Source organism: Pseudophryne corroboree, chromosome 5, assembly GCF_028390025.1.
Source record: "Pseudophryne corroboree isolate aPseCor3 chromosome 5, aPseCor3.hap2, whole genome shotgun sequence".
Classification (NCBI taxonomy): domain Eukaryota; kingdom Metazoa; phylum Chordata; class Amphibia; order Anura; family Myobatrachidae; genus Pseudophryne; species Pseudophryne corroboree.
The window spans coordinates 751,500,685-751,522,056 of record NC_086448.1 but is presented as its reverse complement, the minus strand read 5'-3'; the positions used below and the strand labels follow the sequence as shown (position 1 = coordinate 751,522,056).

The following is a 21,372-nucleotide window of genomic DNA, read 5'->3' as shown; positions in this document are numbered from 1 at the left end:
TCTTTGTTTAGCCAAGTACGTGGATTATACAAAGGACAGAAGCTACACTGGATTATGTGAGTATAATTTTTTTCACAGGTACCCCGAGGATTCTACATGGAGAAGAGGACCGAGCCTCGTGTCAACATAGGTAAGTATGTATGTTTGGAGGTGTGCATGTATGTAATAAACTTATACTTTCACGGTGTGTGTGTGTCCTGTTTTTTGGGGGGTATTTTTTTAGTAGTAGTACTACAGGTACCAGCGGCCCGGTTTTCCACCACATGCTGGTACTTGTGGTTCTCCAAGTACCAGCTTGCGGGGGAGGCTTGCTGGGACTTGTAGTACTGCTACTAAAAACAATATTCACATTTTTTACACTTGGCTATCAGCCCCCCATCCGCCGCCCTTGGATGGGGGGGACAGCCTCGGGCTTCACCCCTGGCCCTTGGGTGGCTGGAGGGGGGGACCCCTTGATTTAAGGGGTTCCCACTCCTCCAGGGTACCCCGGCCAGGGGTGACTAGTTGGGTATGTAATGCCAGCGCCGCAGGGACCACTATAAAAGTGTACCCCGGCTGTGGCATTATGTACCTGGCTAGTGGAGCCCGGTGCTGGTTTTAAAAATACGGGGGACCCCTACGCTTTTTGTCCCCCGTATTTTTGGAACCAGGACCAGGCGCAGAGCCCGGTGCTGGTTGATGAAATATGGGGGAACCCCTGTCATTTTTCCCCCCATATTTTTTCAACCAGGACCGGCTCAAAGAGCCCGAGGCTGGTTATGCTTAGGAGGGGGGACCCCACGCAATTTTTTTTTCTGTTTTTACACTAAACAGACCCTTTCCCATAGATAACCATGCACAGATCTCACTGATCTGTGCATGGTTATCCAAACTCGACTGGAAAAAGCAGGTCTATTTTTTTGCTGCTTTTTTTAACGATTCACAAAAAAATAGACCCGCACTTGAGCACTCAGAGACTAAAACCCAAATACGAATGAATAGTGAATACCCGTATTGTATGAAATAACAGCCGCGTTTGACCGATGGTCTATTCATTCGTATTTCAGAACTTTGCCAATCAAACCATTACGAATAGACCAGACACTGCCGAGTTTTCTATTTAGTGAATTCCCGGATTGGGACTTAGAAAAAAAAACACAAATCGGCAAAACTCGGATTTTTAGTAAATACTGGCCTAGGTCTTCTGAAGGAGAAAGAATCCCTATTATATGGAGTAAGGACTTTTAATTATTTTTGGTGTTGTGCGCCATTGTGAGGGATATTTAAAATAGGGCCAGTGTGCGCCGTAGGCGCGTGCCAAAAATATAGGGGTTTGGCTTCATGGGAAAGAAGCGTGGCCACAAAATAATACCAAATGCATATTATGCCACACAGTAGCGCCACTTACACAGATTACGGCAGGCAGAGTCCCCCTTTTACACATTAAGGCAGGATAGGTCCCCTTTTACACATTGTGGCAGGCAGAGTCCCCCTTTTACACAGTACAGCAGGCAGATTCCCCCTTTTACACATTATGGTAGGCAGAGTCCCCCTTTTACACAGTACGGCAGGCAGATTCCCCCTTACACCCCCCCTACACTTAGAGTGTAGTGTAGTGTAGTGTACTGTAGTGAAGTGTACTGTAGTATAGTGTAGAGTTGTATAGTGTAGTTTAGGGTAGTATAGTGTGGTGTAGTGTACTGTAGTAAAGTGTAGTGTAATATAGTGTAGTGTAGTGTCTGTGTAGGCACTTACATGATGTGTACGTTCTTCCAGCGCTGTTGCCGGCTCCTGATTCCTCTGTACAGTCTGTCCACTTCACAGGCAGAGACAGTGCAGGCCGCGGGAGCGCAGCAGCGCAGGAGGGATATCCTGTTCAGCGCTGCGGCTAACTTTACACAATGTGACAGCGAACGATCAGCGGCTCCAGCTGGTCGGAGCTTGGGGCTGCTGCGGGCGCCAGGAACAGGGGAGCGGGAGGGCGGCCGTCAGCGGGAGGGATATGCGGCCACTCGGGTGTATGTAGAAGGTGCGCCCACAGGGCAAGTGCGCTGTGGGCAATGCACCTTCTGCACACACCTCGTTACGGCCCTGACTGTCGACCTAGTTACTGTCGACCCAACAATCCACACCGGTCCCTCACCACATAATTAAAACTAAAGATGACATATAAATACAATTTACTTAATTTAATAATTTTTTTTCTACATTTCTCAATAAGAAACTTTTGGCTTAGGGGTGCAGCGAAAAGAATTCTGATACTCTAGGGTGCCGTGATTCAAAAAAGTTTGGGAACCACTGAGTAGACAGTGACTGACTGATACGCAGCCTTACTTTGCAGAAGTGCTCAGTGTGGATTGGGTAATGCATACAGGGGAGGGGCCAGCGATGTCACAGCAGTTTATTTACTGTTCTTAATGGAATGAAGAGAATATAGTGCCAATGCACCAGTGGGAAATTCATTTTATCTTTAGAGTTCAACCAAAGAAAAAAAGCGCTAAGCTAAAATGTGTGTCAGCTGTCCCAACTATCAGAAAAAGCAAATGTAGACAAATTAATTCTCCTCGCCTTAATTAAGGACTGCTGCTCTCAAGGTAAATGGGTTGTTGATTCCCAATTTAGTATAGATACATAAAGAGAAAATGAAAGCGCTGTCCAGAATAAAGACTCTTTATTAAAAATTAATTGTAAAACATTAACACATAAAATCTGATAATACCACCTAATTTATAAAAATTCCATGTGGACTTTGAAGCAACCTCCACAATAATTGATATTACTAAACACAGCTAGCACAGTGGCTACACTAACACATATATGAAACAATGTAACATAAATTATGTGATACAATTATCTCCACACTGCACCTTTGTAAGCACAATAACCGCACTGATACAGATGTGCTCATAAGTTTACATACCCTAGCAGAATTTGTGATTTTCTGGCCATTTGTCAGAGAATATGAATGATAACTCACAAACTTCTCTTTCACTCATGGTTTGTGGTTGTGTGAAGCCATTTATTGTCAAACAACTGTGTTTACTCTTTTTAAATCATAATGACGACAGAAACTACCCAAATGACCCTGATCAAAAGTTTACATACCCTGGAGATTTTGGCCTGATAACATGCACACAAGTTGACACAAACGGGTTTGAATGGCTACTAAAGGTAACCATCCTCACCTGTGATCTGTTTGCTTGTAATCAGTGTGTGTGTATAAAAGGTCAGTGAGTTTCTGGACTCCTGAAAGACCCTTGCATCTTTCATCCAGTGCTGCACTGACGTGTCTGGATTCTGAGTCATGGGGAAAGCAAAAGAATTGTCAAAGGATCTGCGGGAAAAGGTAATTGAACTGTATAAAACAGGAAAGGGATATAAAAAGATATCCAAGCAATTGAGAATGCCAATCAGCAGTGTTCAAACTCTAATTAAGAAGTGGAAAATGAGGGATTCTGTGGAAACCAAATCACGGTCAGGTAGACCAACATAAATTTCAGCTACAACTGCCAGGAAAATTGTTCGGGATGCAAAGAAAAATCCACAAATAACTTCAGCTGAAATACAGGACTCTCTGAAAAAAAGTGGTGTGGTTGTTTCAAGATGCACAATAAGGAGGCATTTGAAGAAAAATGGGCTGCATGGTCGAGTCGCCAGAAGAAAGCCATTACTACGCAAATGCCACAAAGCATCCCGCTTACAATACTCCAAACAGCACAGAAACAAGCCTCAAAACTTCTGGAACAAAGTCATTTGGAGTGATGAGACCAAAATTGAACTTTTTGGCCACAACCATAAACGTTACATTTGGAGAGGAGTCAACAAGGCCTATGATGAAAGGTACACCATTCCTACTGTGAAACACGGAGGTGGATCGCTGATGTTTTGGGGATGTGTGAGCTACAAAGGCACTGGAAACTTGGTCAAAATTGATGGCAAGATGAATGCAGCATGTTATCAGAAAATACTGGAGGAAAATTTGCACTCATCAGCCCGGAAGCTGCGCATGGGACGTACTTGGACGTTCCAACATGACAATGATCCAAAACACAAGGCCAAGTCGACCTGTCATTGGCTACAGCAGAATCAAGTGAAGGTTCTGGAGTGGCCATCTCAGTCTCCTGACCTCAATATCATTGAGCCACTCTGGGGAGATCTGAAATGGGCAGTTCATGCAAGACAGCCCAAGAATTTACAGGAACTGGAGGCTTTTTGCCAAGAAGAATGGGCAGCTTTACCATCTGAGAAAATAATGAGCCTCATCCACAACTACCACAAAAGACTTCGAGCTGTCATTGATGTTAAAGGGGGCAATCCACGGTATTAAGAACTGGGGTATGTAAACTTTTGATCAGGGTCATTTGGGTAGTTTCTGTTGTCATTATGATTTAAAAAGAGTAAACACAGTTGTTTGACAATAAATGGCTTCACCCAACCACTAACCATGAATGAAAGAAAAGTTTGTGAGTTATCATTCATATTCTCTGACAAATGGCCAGAAAATCACAAATTCTGCTAGGGTATGTAAACTTATGAGCACAACTTGTATATACAACCTGCTGAAAGCTATATTTAAATCACTGTGTACATCACAACCCAGACATATCTAGAGGAATAGATAACATATGAACTCAAGATTGCTTAAATCCTCCAGCTGAGAAAGCATTTATGATGTTATAATAATGAGCAATGTCTCTGATGGTATATATGCTGGAGTTTGCAGGGAATAGTCAGAGTGATTAGCGGTATCTTTACAAAAACTGTTGAACACCAGCTCAATAAATTCTAACGGGCGTCCCCGTTTGCTACAACAGTGCAGGTGTGAGTTCTTGCTGAAAGTGTGCCGAATTCACAGTTTAATCTGTGTCCACAGCGGCCATATCTTTATGAGCTGAATTCAATTGAATTTACCGCGATTGTGCAATTTGTGGCTTTTGCTGCTTTTTTTACTGGGGAAAAAGTTTTTTCGTGAATATGTGCGCTCCCGTGATTCACCTATTCAATTGCAAACTTGCGAAAAACGGGTTTACTGCGAAAATTGTTGTTGACAGTGAAAAGAGAAAAATGGGTAAATCTGCCTGTACCCCACAAAAAAGCTAAATTATCATTGGATAACAGTATAGAAGTTTATTATTGGTTAGAACATAGAATAAAAGTATTTTGGGTACTTAAATTGGGTCAAATGGCTGTTATATCCATTTTTTTTAAAGTGAAAAAAATTATAGAAAGCAAGTGTTTTTCATCAAAATAAGTGATAAAATTACATTGGGGGTACATAAAAATGGGTAGAAGTATACATATGGGTAATTTTACACCACTTTAGTTCCAAAAACCCCCGATTACTCCTTCCTGCAAACGTAAAAACACTTGTCCCACTTATAAACCACCTGAATATACCTGTCCCATACCTTGTACCCCAATTTCCATAATTTTGCACTTTTTCACCCCAAAAATGACTTGTCATTGGCTAATTAAAAATAAATTAAAAACTTCTATGTGCCTAATTAGTCATTCAGGGGGGTGTCCCAGGGGTTCTGAACCAAATCCCGACATTTTTAACTTAAAACAGAGATTTTTCCCAACTTTTCACCTGCTCAGAGGTGGTGAATTCCAATTTGTGGTAAAATTACTGCAAATCTGTTTTTGCAGGCAATTAAATAGGCAATTTTCACGATTTGCAGTAAATGCACGGGTTTTACAGTGAAAACTGCTTTTCACACCTAATTGAGGGGCTGATTCTGAGATCGACGTAGCCACATGTCCGCACGCAGCGGCCGCGTCCATCTGGTCTGCGCATGCACACTGGCTGCAGTGCGCGACCTTACACATTGAAGCCACATCCCAGAGAGAAGCAGCTGCAGTGTGATTGACAGCGGTGGCTGTCAAGGGGGAGGGGATGGCATTGAGGTGGCGGGGCGTCCCGAACAGGGACAAGCCGGAACCATTTTCGGGGCGGCTGTGTAATGTCACACACAGCCTCTCCGGAAAAAAATGGTGGCAGACCGCCTAACAGCGCAGCTAGGGTCAACCTTAGTTACAATGCGTCAATCTAATTGTGGACGCATTGGGAGGCGGCCTAACAAATACTGGGCGACCTTGCCCTGTGCTGGGCATCCCCGAGCATGTGAGGAGAGCTCTGAATAAGGCCCTGGATTCAGCCCTAAAGCTTATAAGCATATTTGAATCATACTTACCGACTTTATGGCTGCTCTCTCCTGGTAATTTCTAAAAGTTACTGATGGCGTACCCTTTCCCGCCAAAGGATAGGTCACGTTGGGAGATATCCCCTAGGGTGGATAAGGCGCTCACACGTTTGTCAAAAAAGGTGGCACTGCCGTCTTAGGATACGGCCACTTTGAAGGAGCCTGCTGATAAAAAACAGGAGGCTATCCTGAAGTCTGTATATACACACTCAGGTACTATACTGAGACCTGCATTTGCCTCAGCATAAATAGTGCTGCTGCAGCGTGGTCTGATACCCTCAGCATGGATAGTGCTGCTGCAGCGGGGTCTGTTACCCTGTCAGGACAGGGATACTATTTGGCTAACCATAGAGCATATTAAAGACGTAGTCTTATATATGAGGGATGCACAGAGGGATATTTGCCGGCTGGCATCCAGAATTAATGCAATGTCCATTCTGCCAGGAGGGTATTAGGGACCCGGCAGTGGACAGGTGATGCTGACTTTAAAAGGCACATCTGCCTTATAAGGGTGAGGAATTGTTGGGGATGGTCTCTGGGACCTCGTATCCACAGCAACAGCTGGGAAGAAATTTTTTTTACCTCAGGTTTCCTCACAGCCTAAGAAAGCACTGTATTATCAGGTACAGCCCTTTCGGCTTCAGAAAAGCAAGCGGGTCAAAGGCGCTTCCTTTCTGCACAGAGTCAAGGGAAGAGGGAAAAAAGCTGCACCAGACAGCCAGTTCCCAGGATCAAAAATCTTCCCCCGCTTCCTCTGAGTCCGCCGCATGATGCTGGGGCTCCACAGGTGGAGCCAGGTGCGGTGGGGGCGCATTTCGGGAACTTCAGTGACCAGTGGGCTCGCTCACAGGTGGATCCCTGGGTTCTGCAAGTAGTATCACAGGGATACAAGCTGGAGTTCGAGGCGACTCCCCCTCACCGTTACCTCAAATCAGCCTTGCCTGCTGCCCTCGGAGAAAGGGGAGGTAGTACTGGCGGCAATTCACAAGCTGTACTTCCAGCTGGGGATAATCAAGGTACCCCTCCTTCAACAAGGCCGGGGTTACTATTCCACAATGTTTGTGGTACCGAAACCAGTCGGTTCGGTGAGACCCATTCTAAAATTGAAATCCTTGAACACTTATATACGAAGGTTCAAGTTCAAAATGGAATCGCTCAGGGCGGTTATTGCAAGCCTGGAAGAAGGGGATTACATGGTATCACTGGACATCAAGGATGCTTACCTGCATGTCCCCATTTACCCTCCTCACCAGGAGTACCTCAGGATTGTGGTACAGGACTGTCATTACCAATTCCAGACGTTGCGTTGGTCTGTCCCCGGCACCGAGGGTATTTACCAATGTAATGGCCGAAATGATGATACTCCTTCAAAAATAAAAAAAAAGGAAGTTATAATTATCCCTACTTGGACGATCTCCTTATAAAGGCGAGGTCCAGGGAGCAGTTCTTGGTCGGAGTAGCACTATCTCGGGAAGTGCTACAACAGCACGGCTGGATTCTGAATATTCCAAAGTCGCAGCTGGTTCCTACGACGCGTCTACTGTTCCTGGGTATGGTTCTGGACACAGAACAGGAAAAAGTGTTTCTCCCGGAGGAGAAGGCCAAGGAGTTGTCATCTCTAGTCAGAGACCTCCTAAAACAAATACAGGTGTCGGTGCATCAATGCACGCGAGTCCTGGGTAAGATGGTAGCTTCTTACGAAGAAATTCCATTCGGCAGGTTCCATGCAAGGATCTTCCAGTGGGATCTGTTGGACAAGTAATCCGGGTCGCATTTTCAGATGCATCGGCTGATAACCCTGTCTCCAAGGGCCTGGGTGTCGCTGTTGTGGTGGCTGCAGAGTGCTCATCTTCTAGAGGGCCGCAGATTCGGCATACAGGACTGGGTCCTGGTGACCACGGAGGCCAGCCTTCGAGGCTGGGGGGCAGTCACACAGGGAAGAAACTTCCAAGGACTATGGTCGAGTCAGGAGACTTCCCTACACATAAATATTCTGGAACTAAGGGCCATTTACAATGCCCTAAGTTAGGCTAGACCCCTGCTTCAACACCAGCCGGTGCTGATCCAGTCAGACAACATCACGGCGGTCGCCCATGTATACCAACAGGGCAGCACAAGAAGCAGGATGGCGATGGCAGAAGCCACAAGGATTTTCCGATGGGCGGAAAATCATGTGTTAGCACTGTCAGCAGTGTTCATTTCCGGAGTGGACAACTGGGAAGTAGACTTTCTCAGCTGGCACGACTTCAACCCGGGAGAGTGGGGATTTCATCCAGAAGTCTTCCAAACGATTGTACACCATTGGGAAAGGCCACAGGTGGACATGATGGCGTCCCGCCTCAACAAAAAAAAGATATTGCGCCAGGTCAAGGGACCCTCAGGCGATAGCTGTGGACGCTCTGGTGACACCGTGGGTGTACCAGTCGGTTTATGTGTTCCCTCCTCTTCCTCTCATACCCAAGGTACTGGGGATAATAAGAAAAAGAGGAGTAAGAACTATACTCATTGTTCCGGATTGGCCAAGAAGAGCTTGGTACCCGGAACTTCAAGAAATGATCTCAGAGGACCCATGGCCTCTGCCGCTCAGACAGGACCTGCTGCGGCAGGGGCCCTGTTTGTTCCAAGACTTACCGCGGCTGCGTTGACGGCATGGCGGTTGAACACCGGATCCTGAAGGAAAAGGGCATTCCGGAGGAGGAAGTCATTCCTACGCTGATTAAAGCTAGGAAAGAAGTGACCGCAAACCATTATCACCGCATTTGGCGAAAATATGTTGCGTGGTGTGAGGCCAGGAAGGCCCCAACGGAGGAATTTCAGCTGGGCCGTTTTCTGCACTTCCTACAGTCAGGGGTGACTATGGGCCTAAAATTGGGTTCCATTAAGGTCCAGATTTCGACTCTATCGATTTTCTTCCAGAGAGAACTGGCTTCACTACCTGAAGTTCAGACTTTTGTTAAGGGAGTGCTGCATATTCAGCCTCCTTTTGTGCCTCCAGTGGCACCTTGGGATCTCAACGTAGTGTTGGATTTCCTAAAGTCACATTGATTTAAGCCACTTTAAACCGTGGAATTAAAATATCTCACGTGGAAAGTGGTCATGCTGTTGGCCTTGGCTTTGGCCAGCCGTGTGTCAGAATTGGCGGCTTTGTCATGTAAAAGCCCTTATCTGATTCTCCATATGGATAGGGCAGAATTGAGGACTCGTCCCCAGTTTCTCCCTAAGGTGGTATCAGCTTTTCATTTGAACCAACCTATCGTGGTGCCTGCGGCTACTAAAGACTTGGAGGCTTCCAAGTTGTTGTACGTAGTCAGGGCCCTGAGAATTTATGTTTCCAGGACAGCTAGTGTCAGGAAAACTGACTCGTTGTTTATCCTGTATGCACCCAACAAGCTGGGTGCTCCTGCTTCACAGCAGACTATTGCTCGCTGGATCTGTAGTACGATTCAGCTTGTACATTCTGCGGCTGGACTGTCGCATCCTAAATCAGTGAAAGCCCATTCCACGAGGAAGGTGGGCTCTTCTTGGGCGGCTGCCCGAGGGGTCTCGGCTCTACAACTTTGCCGAGCAGCTACTTGGTCGGGGTCAAACACATTTGCTAAATTCTACAAGTTTGACACCCTGGCTGAGGAGGACCTAGAGTTTGCCCATTCGGTGCTGCAGAGTCATCCGCACTCTCCCGCCCGTTTGGGAGCTTTGGTATAATCCCCATGGTCCTTACGGAGTCCCAGCATCCACTTAGAACGTCAGAGAAAATAAGATTTTACTCACCGGTAAATCTATTTCTCGTAGTCCGTAGTGGATGCTGGGCGCCCATCCCAAGTGCGGATTGTCTGCAATACTTGTATATAGTTATTGTTTAACTAAAGGGTTATTGTTGAGCCATCTGTTGAGAGGCTCAGTTATTATTCATACTGTTAACTGGGTATAGTATCACGAGTTATACGGTGTGATTGGTGTGGCTGGTATGAGTCTTACCCGGGATTCAAAATCCTTCCTTATTGTGTCAGCTCTTCCGGGCACAGTATCCTAACTGAGGTCTGGAGGAGGGTCATAGGGGGAGGAGCCAGTGCACACCAGGTAGTCCTAAAGCTTTCTTTAGTTGTGCCCAGTCTCCTGCGGAGCCGCTATTCCCCATGGTCCTTACGGAGTCCCAGCATCCACTACGGACTACGAGAAATAGATTTACCGGTGAGTAAAATCTTATTATTGATTACCCATATTGCCATCTATATCAGTATCTATTTGTGCAGATAAAAGTGGATATCAGTAAACGGCAAATGAAGAAAGATTCCGATGGGGCAGTATTATTGAGAATATGTGATTAATAATAATTAATTTTTCAAACAGAGCCTGTAACATGACAGTTAGGAGCTGATTGGCTGGTACTTTATAACCGTGAAATGTATCACTTTGCAAGGCTTAGTACATCTCCCCCTAAGCCTTGGAGAGAGATAAAGTGAATGGAGATAAAATACCAGCCAATCAGCTCATAACTGTCATTGTTCAAACACTGCCTGTAACATGACATTTAGGCTGGCACTTTATCTCGGTCCACTTTATCTCTCTTCAAGGCTTAGTGCATAGACCCCCAATGGACCCAAATGTATTAAGCCTTAACAAGAGCTAACTCTGAGATGCATAAGGAGTGATAAATGACCAGCCAACCAGCTCCTGTCATTTTCCAAACACAGCCTGTTGCATGGCAGTTAGGAAGCTGATTGGCTGGTCATTTATCACTCCTTATGCATCTCAGATTTATCTCTTGTAAAGGTGTGTACACACGGTGAGATTTATCCTTTCGATTTTGACTATATAGGGGTCTATTCAATAGTAGTCGGAAATTCCGACTTGTTGGGAAAAACAGCAAATTCCAACATTTTAAGGTCGAATCAATGGAGCTGCCGTTTTTCTGACTTTGTCAGAAAACATGGGGATCAGTGGATTAGCCGCGGATCCACGTGTTTTGTCGAATTTGCTGCCAAATCCGACAGGTTTTTGGCCCGTTTTCGACAATGTCAATCCAACTTTAGAAAAAGTCGGATTGACATTGTTGAAAACGGACAAAACCTGTCGGATTTGGCCTCAAATTGAATACTGAACTGTTGGTCCGACAGTAACTGAATAGACCCCATAGTCAAAATCGCAAGGAAGTTAGTGCAAATCGCATTGTGTTTAGCCAGCTATGATAACAATGTGCACTCCCGCGGGGTCGGTATCACAAGGAAATATAGACTGTGCAGGCAAGTCAATCTTGACTATATAATGTACTATCTAGTACATACATAGTATAGTCAAAATTGGCACTTCTCAAGTAATGCTGGTCAGTATCGCTGGTTCAGGGCCCCGGGGAGTTCAGGGGAAATCGCAAAGTCAAAATCGGAAGGTAGTCAAAATCTCACCGTGTATACACACCTCTAAAGGTGGGTACACACTAATAGATATATCTGCAGATCAATTGATCTGCAGATATATCTATGGACGGATCGGGCAGTGTGCTGTGCATACACACTGCCCGATCCGTCGGGGACTGACGTCATGAACTGGGCGGGCGTGTACACACGCCCGCCCAGTTCAGCTGTCAATCACCGCCGGCCGCCGCAGCATGTATATGGGCGGTCGGCCGACCGCCCCGTACACACACAGCGACGCGCCAATATATTGGTAGATATATTGGCCGTTGGCTGTGCTGCACGGCCAACGCGATACTTCTGTGAACGACGGAGTTCACAGACGTATCGGCCGTACACACTGGCCGACGGACCCGCGATATATCGGCCGTTCAAGAGAACGCCCGATATATCGACCAGTGTGTACGGGCATTAAGGCTTAATACATTTGGGCCTTAAGGTGCATACACACGGAGAGATTTTGTCTATGAGAGATTTTGACTAAGCGTTTTCCCTTGAACTGGCTGTAGGAGATTTTTACTAACTTTTACAGCGATTTTGGCTATAGGCGATTTTGGCTAACTCATTCAAGCAAGGGGATGCTTTTTCTTTTCCAGCGACCTAGACAAAATTGACTTGCCTGCACAGTCTATTTTTAGCAGCGATAGCGACCTGGCGGGGACGCGCATCATCGCTATCGCTGGCTGTGTACACACAGAGCGATATGCACTAACTTTCTGAGCAATTTTGACTATATAGTCAAAATCTCTCAGCTATATCGCTCTGTGTGTATGGACCTTAAGTTTGGTATAGAGCTGATATCAGACTTTCTGGGGTAGGAGAAGGTAGACAAAAAGAAATGTACTGATTTATCCGTCATTCCTTTAGGGTTATTACTCCCAGAACAAGAATATCTGCGATTCTGGAGGACTTGGAGTTCTGGTGTTTGGCTTATGGTAGCCATCTTAAAAGAAGACTGGGTGGACAGCAATGGGATTAGGGCTTTAGGCTATATACCGCACTTATGGAACCTCCAAACTCGCAGATTTTTGTTTGTAGCCCCAAAGAGCAAAAACATGCGAGTCTGGAGTGAGTTCAAACCACGAGAGAGGTGAGTTCCGATGCAGTTGCCGGCGTTTAAATGCTGTCACAATGCTCTTTGCGTGTGGGAGCGAGTTAATGAAATCCATCCCTATTATCTCTTTTGTAGGTTTGATACACCTCCCCCTAAGGGCGGGATGTATTAACATACATCACCGACCCTCGCTGCCCATCACAGAGATGTTACTCACATATGTACTTACTTATGCGATTAACATCGCAATGCGGTGACAGAGGCCCCCCACGATACCTGTGAGGTGGTGTACGGGGGGTCTTCGTCACATCCCAGGGCTCTCCACACTCCTTCCAGGCTGGGAAGCAGCAGCAGGCTGTCCTGGGTGCCTCCTCCTCCCTGCAGCCGGAAGGATCTCCGGCTGTGGTGCTAGGGGGAGGAGGCGTTTGACCTTCGGGTCCAGGCTGCCTAGACGGAGGTATGGGAGGGTGGTCGGCGTCAGTGGCACGGGGCGGCGGAGGCAGCGGGATGCGGCAGCCAGCGGTAAGAAGCCCATAAGCTTCTATAGGGTATCGCCATCAAAAGATAGCGATACCCTGTGCAGCGAAAACGCGGCGGCCGGGGGTTAGCAAATATAAAAATGCGGTAAAACCCCCCAAAAAGGGTGTTTTACCGCATTTTCCCGTTAGTACATCCCGCCCTAAGTCTTGTTTCTGTGTAGCAATGATATGAGGGAAGGAGGAGATTTTCAAAGCTAATAAATAAGTTAGTGTAGAGAGTTTCATGACGATACAGACAGGGAGTTTTGTGCTGGTTGTTGAGGGGGAAATAGGTAGAATATTTCATGTTCATGTATAAATATGGGCCTGCCAGTGAGTAGGAAGGAAGCTTTCTTTCACAGCACACAGTACCACGTTTGATTAAAATCAGCAATTTCCTGCAGAGAATCCTTTGGAGTTTGGAGACTGCAGCCTATGATCTCTGGAGTCTGGGGAAGTTAGAGGCCGATAGACTATGTGCTCCAAAGGATTCAGTGCAATCTCTAGGGCAGTGGTTCCCAAACTTTTTTGAATCACGGCACCCTAGAGTATCAGAATTTTTATCACGGCACCCCTAGTCCAAAAGTTTCTAATTGGGAAATTTATAAAAAATATAAAATTAAGTAAATTATGTTTATATGTCATACTTAGGTTCAGTTATGTGGTGAGGGACAAGATTTGCTTCTGTTTGTACACATATTTTATGACTGACAGCCACAAGTACTAGTTTTTCCTATTACATGGATAATAAATATTTTGAATTGGTTCTGGACCACCAATCCGAGGCACCCCTGCAAGTTTCCCGCGGCACCCCAGGGTGCCACGGCACACAGTTTGGGAACCACTGCTCTAGGGGCATTCAGAGTCCGTATCCTGCACCTGTCCTAATAACGTAAGCAGTACAGTAATCAGTCAATGCAGGATTGATTCCAGAAGGCGTTTTTTTCTGTAATTGTTTTAGAGGGTGTAGTATGTTATGCCGGCGCTTGGGATCCCGGGGCCCAGCATACCGGCGCCGGGATCACGACCGCCAGCATGCAGGCATCTTGGTGAGCACAAAAGAGCCCCTTGCGGGCTTGCTGCGCTCGCCGCGCTACGGGCGCGGTGGCACGCGTTATTCTCCCTCCATGGGTGTCGTGGACACCCAAAGAGGGAGAATAGTTGTTCGTATGTCGGCTGTCGGGATTCCAGCGTCGGTATGGTGAGCGCCGGGATCCCGACAGCCGGCAGATCAAATGCCTCCCATTTTAGAAATGTCCCAGTAGCTTCATGTTAGCCATACACTCACAGCTCATCAGTGTGTTTACTTTAAACCTGCTTGTGCGAGGTCATTGTATTTTATCTAAGGCTTAATACAGTTTCAGTGAACTTTGAAGAGTATTATTTGTATTGGTTTTTGGCACATTGCTTATAACATTTACATATAATATACTTGTTAGTTACATTAGATGTTTTCTAATCTACTTAAATGTGCAATTAGGGGGAGATTTATCAATGCTTGTAGAAAGATAACGTGGAGAGAGATAAAGTACCAACCAATCAATCAGCATCTGTCATTTTACAGGCTGTGTTTGAAAAACGACAAGAATGGATTGATTGGTACTTTGGTCCAGACTTCTTAATCCTTGGAGAGTGATAAATCAGCTCCTAACTGTCATTTTTCAAACACAGCCTGTGACATGTCAGTTAGGAGCTGGTTGGTTGGTACTTTGGGGTCTATTCATGAAGCAGTGAAAAGAGTGGGGAAGTGAGCCAGTGGGGAAGTTGCCCATGGCAACCAATCAGTAGCTCTGTATAATTTTATAGTATGCAAATTCTAAATGTTTGTTCAATGCTGATTGGTTGCCATGGGCAACTTCTCCACTGGCTCACTTCTCCACTCTATTCACTGCTTCATGAATAGACCCTTTCTCACCATGCAATTTATCAGTCTCCATGGCTTGATAAATCTGTGCTTTTATCTCTCTCCCAGTAGTTATATGTCACCGTTTGTATTTCACATGACATTATCAGGTCACATGATCACAAATGGTCACAGTTGGTGAATGAGACATACAGTACAGACTCAAGTAATGGTTGTTGGCCCACTTTATACTTTCATTGACGGCAGCACCTCCAGGGTATTTCTGAAGAATTCCATAAGGGTAAAATGTATATGTTGAGTAGAAGAACAAACAATAGATTATAGTGAATCTGTTTTCTCACCAGCTGTTCCTGTCTGGTCACTCGTCCTCCCAAAGCTCAGAGCATCTGCTGCTTGGACTGGCCAGTAATCTTCTATAATTCCAGTGTTGAGGGTTTATGCTGTGGAAGTTGTGTGATAGTCTTGGACGTTCTTGCAGTGAGTGCTGGCATGGTTTTATGTATTAAGGACATAATGTTAGGATGGATATTACTGCTTAGCTTGCAGAGTTACAGAGGAAACACTACAGACTGAAATAAAATATGATTCATAAATTGTGGTTTCTTCATTCTTGTAGTCTGGCACATATTATCCCAGGGCTACCTAGGCTGTGGTGTTTTCAGAATGTCAGCTGCGGATTTCCTGCTGACTGTACATTGTTTACATGAGTTGATGGTTATAATGAAAGGGCATTCTGCATTTGCTGACTATTATGTGGAACAACTCAGGGGCCCCGGACACACACAGAGTATTTTTTCCATTGGTTTTTGTGCTGTTTTAAATTCTTTGTATATTTCTTCTCAACCAGAGAATCCAGTGTTATATTACCAGCAGAGACAGGGATTAGCAGCGCCCTATGTAATGGGGTGCAGGGACTATCCTGACAGGGTCTGATGAAGTCAGTATTTATCAATGATACATTCCATGCCTGCACTGGCTACACTTGATGTTAATCCCTGTTTCCATCCGGAACTGTAAATACACTGGCAAAATCACTGGGTCAGATGTTCCCATCTATCAGCACCTGTATAATATTTTAAATAGGAATATATTGCTAAAAAACATCAGGGAAGGTGGGGCTATGTATAAAAGCACAAGCCAATCGAGGAAAAGAAGCAGAAACATCAGTGAAGAACCACTTGTTCCTTACAGTGAATGGCTGTAAGCACTCTGATTGGTGGATAGCTCCAGTCATCCACCAATCAGCATGATGACAGCCATTCACTGTCTGGACAGTTTGACTGTACACATGAAGCTGAACAGATCAGCGATCACTATGCTTGTACACACTGCTGGGACAGGCTCCTTCTAAAATCTGATAATTAATAAATATGACCCATATTAATTGTTGGTTGCATAAATCTAAAATCAAATCGATATGCATAATGGGGGTCATTCCGAGTTGATCGCTAGCTGCTATTGTTCACAGCGCAGCGATCAGGCTAAAAATTGGCATTTCTGCGCATGCGTATGCACCGCAATGCGCACGCGCGACGTAAGGCTTTTGTGGTTTTGCACAGGTTCTAGCGACGTTTTCATTCGCACTGGCGGCCGCAAGAAGATTGACAGGAAAGGGGCGTTTCTGGGTGTCAACTGACCGTTTTCAGGGAGTGCTTAGAAAAACGCAGGCGTGCCAGGGAAAACCCAGGTGTGGCTGGGCAAAAGCTGGGCGAGTGTGTGACGTCAAAAGCCAACCCTGCAACGTTAGAATCAACGCACACGAAGAGTAAGTACAGGGCTGGTCTTGTTTTGCACAAAATGTTTTTGCAGCCGCTCTGCTGCACAGGCGTTCGCACTTCTGCAAAGCTAAAATGCACTCCCCGGTTGGCGGCGACAATGCGTTTGCATGGCTGCTAAAAACTGCTAGCGAGCGATCAACTCGGAATGACCCCCAATGTGTGAGACCTGCCACACTTGTATTTTGTTTTAACTTGGACCCTCTGGCTGAAGAATAAGTCCCACCCAGCATCAGCCACTGTGGTGGCTCCGCCCCCACAAGTTGGTTCCTATGGAATGGATGATGTGCTTGTATGCTGTCCTTTGCACATAGCAATTTTTGTAAGCCTTATTACTCCTTTGCAGATTTTGAACACATTACAACCGAAACCATTGAGATTCCTCAGGATATCTGTCATCCATATAATACATTGAGTATGTGGCAGCTAAAGATATAGGCTGGAGTGGGATCGGGTCATTGTCCAAGACCCCTGCTGATTACTTGCAATGGCCATAATCATGTTATCACCTTGTACTGTTGCAGATTTTGAAAATGCAGAGGGATCTCTGCAGAGGGGGTCAAGAAATTGGTCCACCTTTCCAGGTGCCAGGAGACTCCCACTACCCTCCACATCAGGAGTTTCCCAGCGGTTTCGGAAGAGTGCATGATTGCCTAAGCAATGTCATTGTCAGCAAGCTAGTGGGCCGCATTTCCATAAATATCATCTCAGTTCATTATGTGCAGACATTACACTTTATTTATTTTTTAACAGTTTCTTATATAGCGCAGCATATTCCGTTGCGCTTTACTATTAGAACAACAGTAATAGAACAAAACTTGGTAATAACATACAGACCTAGAGGTAGGAGGGCCCTGCTCGCAAGCTTACAATCTATAGGGAAATAGGCATTGATACACAAGGATAGATGCTACCTATTGCATAATGATCCACTAGATTGCTAGGTTCTTATTTGGGTTGTATGATATGAACACCCAGCAATGTTGGCCAAGGGCAGGGGCTGGGTGGCAACTTTTAGCCTGGGGGAGTAAGTCCAGAGCACTGGCCCATAAGTAATGACGCCATCTTAAATGGAGGTTTTTTTGTTTAAAAAATATTTATTAATGAAAAAAAAATTAGGCCTGCTGTAAATTATCCCAAAGATACTTTATTATAAATTTGTCAGTGCGGCCGCGGCTTCAGCAGAGCTGTGTAGTGCAGAGGTGGCCAACCAGTCAGTGGCAAAGAGCCAGAAAAGATCTGTAGTCAAGGGTAAGAGCCATATCATGCGCGCACCGAAGGCGCGCAAGCAAAAATGGGGGCATGGCATAGTTGTCACAAAGCCACACCCCATTTTTATGCGCACACCTTTAGATTTAACGTTTGTAGGAGTATGACCTTGTGCCATAACCCCATTTTTAGTCATGTTGTACAGTGCCACATACAAATAAAGCCCCTGTACAGTGCCACATACATATAAAAAAAAAAAAATGGGTGCCTCCACAGTGCCAAATACATATATTCCTCTACAGTGCCAGATACATATATTCCTCCACAGTGCCAGATACATATATTCCTCCACAGTTTAAAATACATATATGCTCCCACAGTGCCAGATACATATATGTCCCCACAGTGCCAGATACATATATGTCCCCACAGTGCCAGATACATATATTCCTCCACAGTGCCAGATACATATATTCCTCCACAGTGCCAGATACATATATGCCCTCACAGTGCCAAATACATATATGTTCCTATAGTGCCAGATATGCCCCCACTGCCAGATACACAACTCCCCAGTGCCAGATATGCCCCCAGTGTAAGATACACATGTCCCCCCAGTGCCAGATATGTCCCCAGTGCCAAATATGCCCCCAGTGCTAGATATGCCCCCACTGCTAGCTACACATCTCCCCAGGGCCAGATATGCCCCCAGTGTAAGATACACATGTCCCCCCAGTGCCAGATATGCCCCAGTGCCAAATACACATGTCCTCCCAGTGCCAGATATGCCCCAGTGCCAAATACACATGTCCTCCCAGTGCTAGATATGCCCACAGTGCCAGATACACATGTCCCCCCCAGTGCCAAATATGCCCCCAGTGCCAGATATGCCCCCACTTCTAGCTACATGTCTCCCCAGTGCCAGATACGTCCCCAGTGCCAGATACGTCCCCAGTGCCAGATACGTCCCCAGTGCCAGATATGCCCCCAGTGCCAGATATGTCCCCAGTGCCAAATATTCCCCCACTGCCAGATACATGTCCCCCCAGTGCCAGATATACATGTCCCCCCAGTGCCAGATATGCCCCCACTGTCAGCTACACGTCTCCCCAGTGCCAGGTATGCCCCCACGGCCAGCTACACATCTCCCCAGTGCCAGATATTCCCCTAGTGCCAGATACACATCTCCCCCAGTGCCAGATATGCCCCCAGTGCCAGATACACATGTCCCCCCAGTGCCAAATATGCTCCCACTGTCAGCTACACATCTCCCCAGTGCCAGATATGCCCCCAGTGTAAGATACACATGTCCCCACACTGCGCCCCCCCCAAGTGCTCCTCACCACCGCGCTGCTGCTTTGCTCAGTCTGCTGCTTGTGAGGAGAGGAGAGCACAGCGTGCGCCTCTCCTGCCCCTCGGTCTCCACTCTCCGGCGGCGTTGATTCTCTCTAATTAAGCGCCGATCCGTGATCCAGTCAGAGTTCGCGGACCGGTCCGGCAGCTAAGACTCCTGATTGGCTGCCGGTCTGCGAGCTCTGAATGGCTCACGGGACGGCACCGGGCTGCAGTGGCAGTGGCAGGCACTGCAGGAGCTTACGAGCCGCATGAGGAGATAGAAAGAGCCGCATGCGGCTCTAGAGCCGCGGGTTGGCCACCGCTGGTGTAGTGGCAGTAACGTGACCTCTGGCCAAGGGTGAGGAGGGTGTGAGAGTAAAGAAAGACAAAATATGTGAAGTAATGTGTACTATACAGAGAGGATGTAATTGGATAGGGAAGCACTGAAGGTTATGTGGGTGGGTCTGGAATTTCATAGGCTTGTCTGGAGAGGTGAGTTTTCAGAGAACATTTAAAGGTTTGGAGAATAGAGGCGAGTCTTATTGTGCGTGGGAAGGCATTCCAGAGAGTGGGTAAAGCCTGGATGAAGTCCTGTAATCTTGAGTGGGAACAAGTAATACGTGTGGATGAGAGATGCAGATCTTGTGCAGAGGAGGTCTGTACTTTGCATCAGGAATCAGATTGGCAGATATTATACTAAGTGTTCTACAATAACCAAGTAGAAAAGTGAGTGTTGCCCCAAAAAAGGTTTATTTACTAAGCACCGCCGTTTCCCAGAGTATTTAAGCCCGAAATTGAAAAGGGCGATACTTTTAATAACAAAACAGGCCATGTAAATAATTCCCTTTGTTTCTGATCTGAATGATTTGTTGTTATCTGTTAAAAATTTTAGGAATTAATAAATAAATAAAGAAGGGTGATTGTAAAATGTAAAATTTGTAGTGATGAGCGGATTCGGTTTTACTCGGTTTTACTCGGTTCTCAAAACAGAATCTTATTGGCTATCCAAAACACGTGACATCCGTGAGCCAATAAGATGTCGTTTTGAGAACCGAGTAAAACCGAGTAAAACCGAGTAAAACCGAATCCGCTCATCACTAAAAATTTGTAATTAAACATAAATTCAGAGATTATTTACAATAATAATATAAGTAATAGATAATAAGTAGATTTGTGTTGTTCCTATAGTTTGTTGTTTTCCTGAAAATGCATTTTCTGTATGCTATTTAATGGATGAGCTAAATGCCAGATGATATCATACCGCAAGCCAGCGTGTTTTAATGCTAAACTAATACAGAACTGTGTTTTCTAAGACTTGCCATTTATATTGTCTATTTGGCTCAGTCTCTGAGTGGAAGCCAAAAAAATGACATCATTTCTTGTGGGCGCATAGAACAAAATGTAGAAAAAACAGTATGTTCTATACTCTGAGCATCACTAAAATGACCAAGTCTATTCCTGAAATAGTGGGAACGGGAAGACATCCCAAGTGCTACATCTATCACTGCTGACGATGAACTGCAATTGCTGGTATGATGTGCCAAACTTTTAAATCATTTTCTATTCTTGTATTATGTAGGCAAGGGCGTAGCTACCATAGGTGCAGGGAGTGCAGCTGCTATGGGGCCTAGAGCTGAGAGGGGCCACCTTCCCTGTCACAGTTACATGTGTTATATACAGGGGTGTAGCTACCATAGGTGCAGGGAGTGCAGCTGCTATGGAGACCAGAGCTGAGAGGGGTCACCTACCCTGTCACAGTTACATGTGTTATATACAGGGGCGTAGCTATCATAGGTGCAGGGAGTGCAGCTGCTATGGGGCCTAGAGCTGAGAGGGGCCTTCCTTTCCTGTCACAGTTACATGTGTTATATATGTTATAGCTAGCATAAGTACAGGGAGTGCAGCTGTTCCCTGCTTACCCCTGCAGCCGCCCACTACCGGAGGAAAAGTGGGAAGGGCGATTACGCATTTTCGCACTGAATCGCGTATCATAGCCTCACCCCCTGAATGTCGTAATGTTGTCATAA

At 45.8% G+C, this 21,372-nt stretch overlaps 1 protein-coding gene across 1 annotated transcript in view; it reads left to right on the top strand.

The window, feature by feature from the left end:
• LAPTM4B (lysosomal protein transmembrane 4 beta) overlaps window positions 1–21,372 on the top strand; it is a 242,808-nt gene that overhangs the window by 128,325 nt on the left and 93,111 nt on the right. The gene's annotated exons all lie outside the window — the stretch shown is intronic.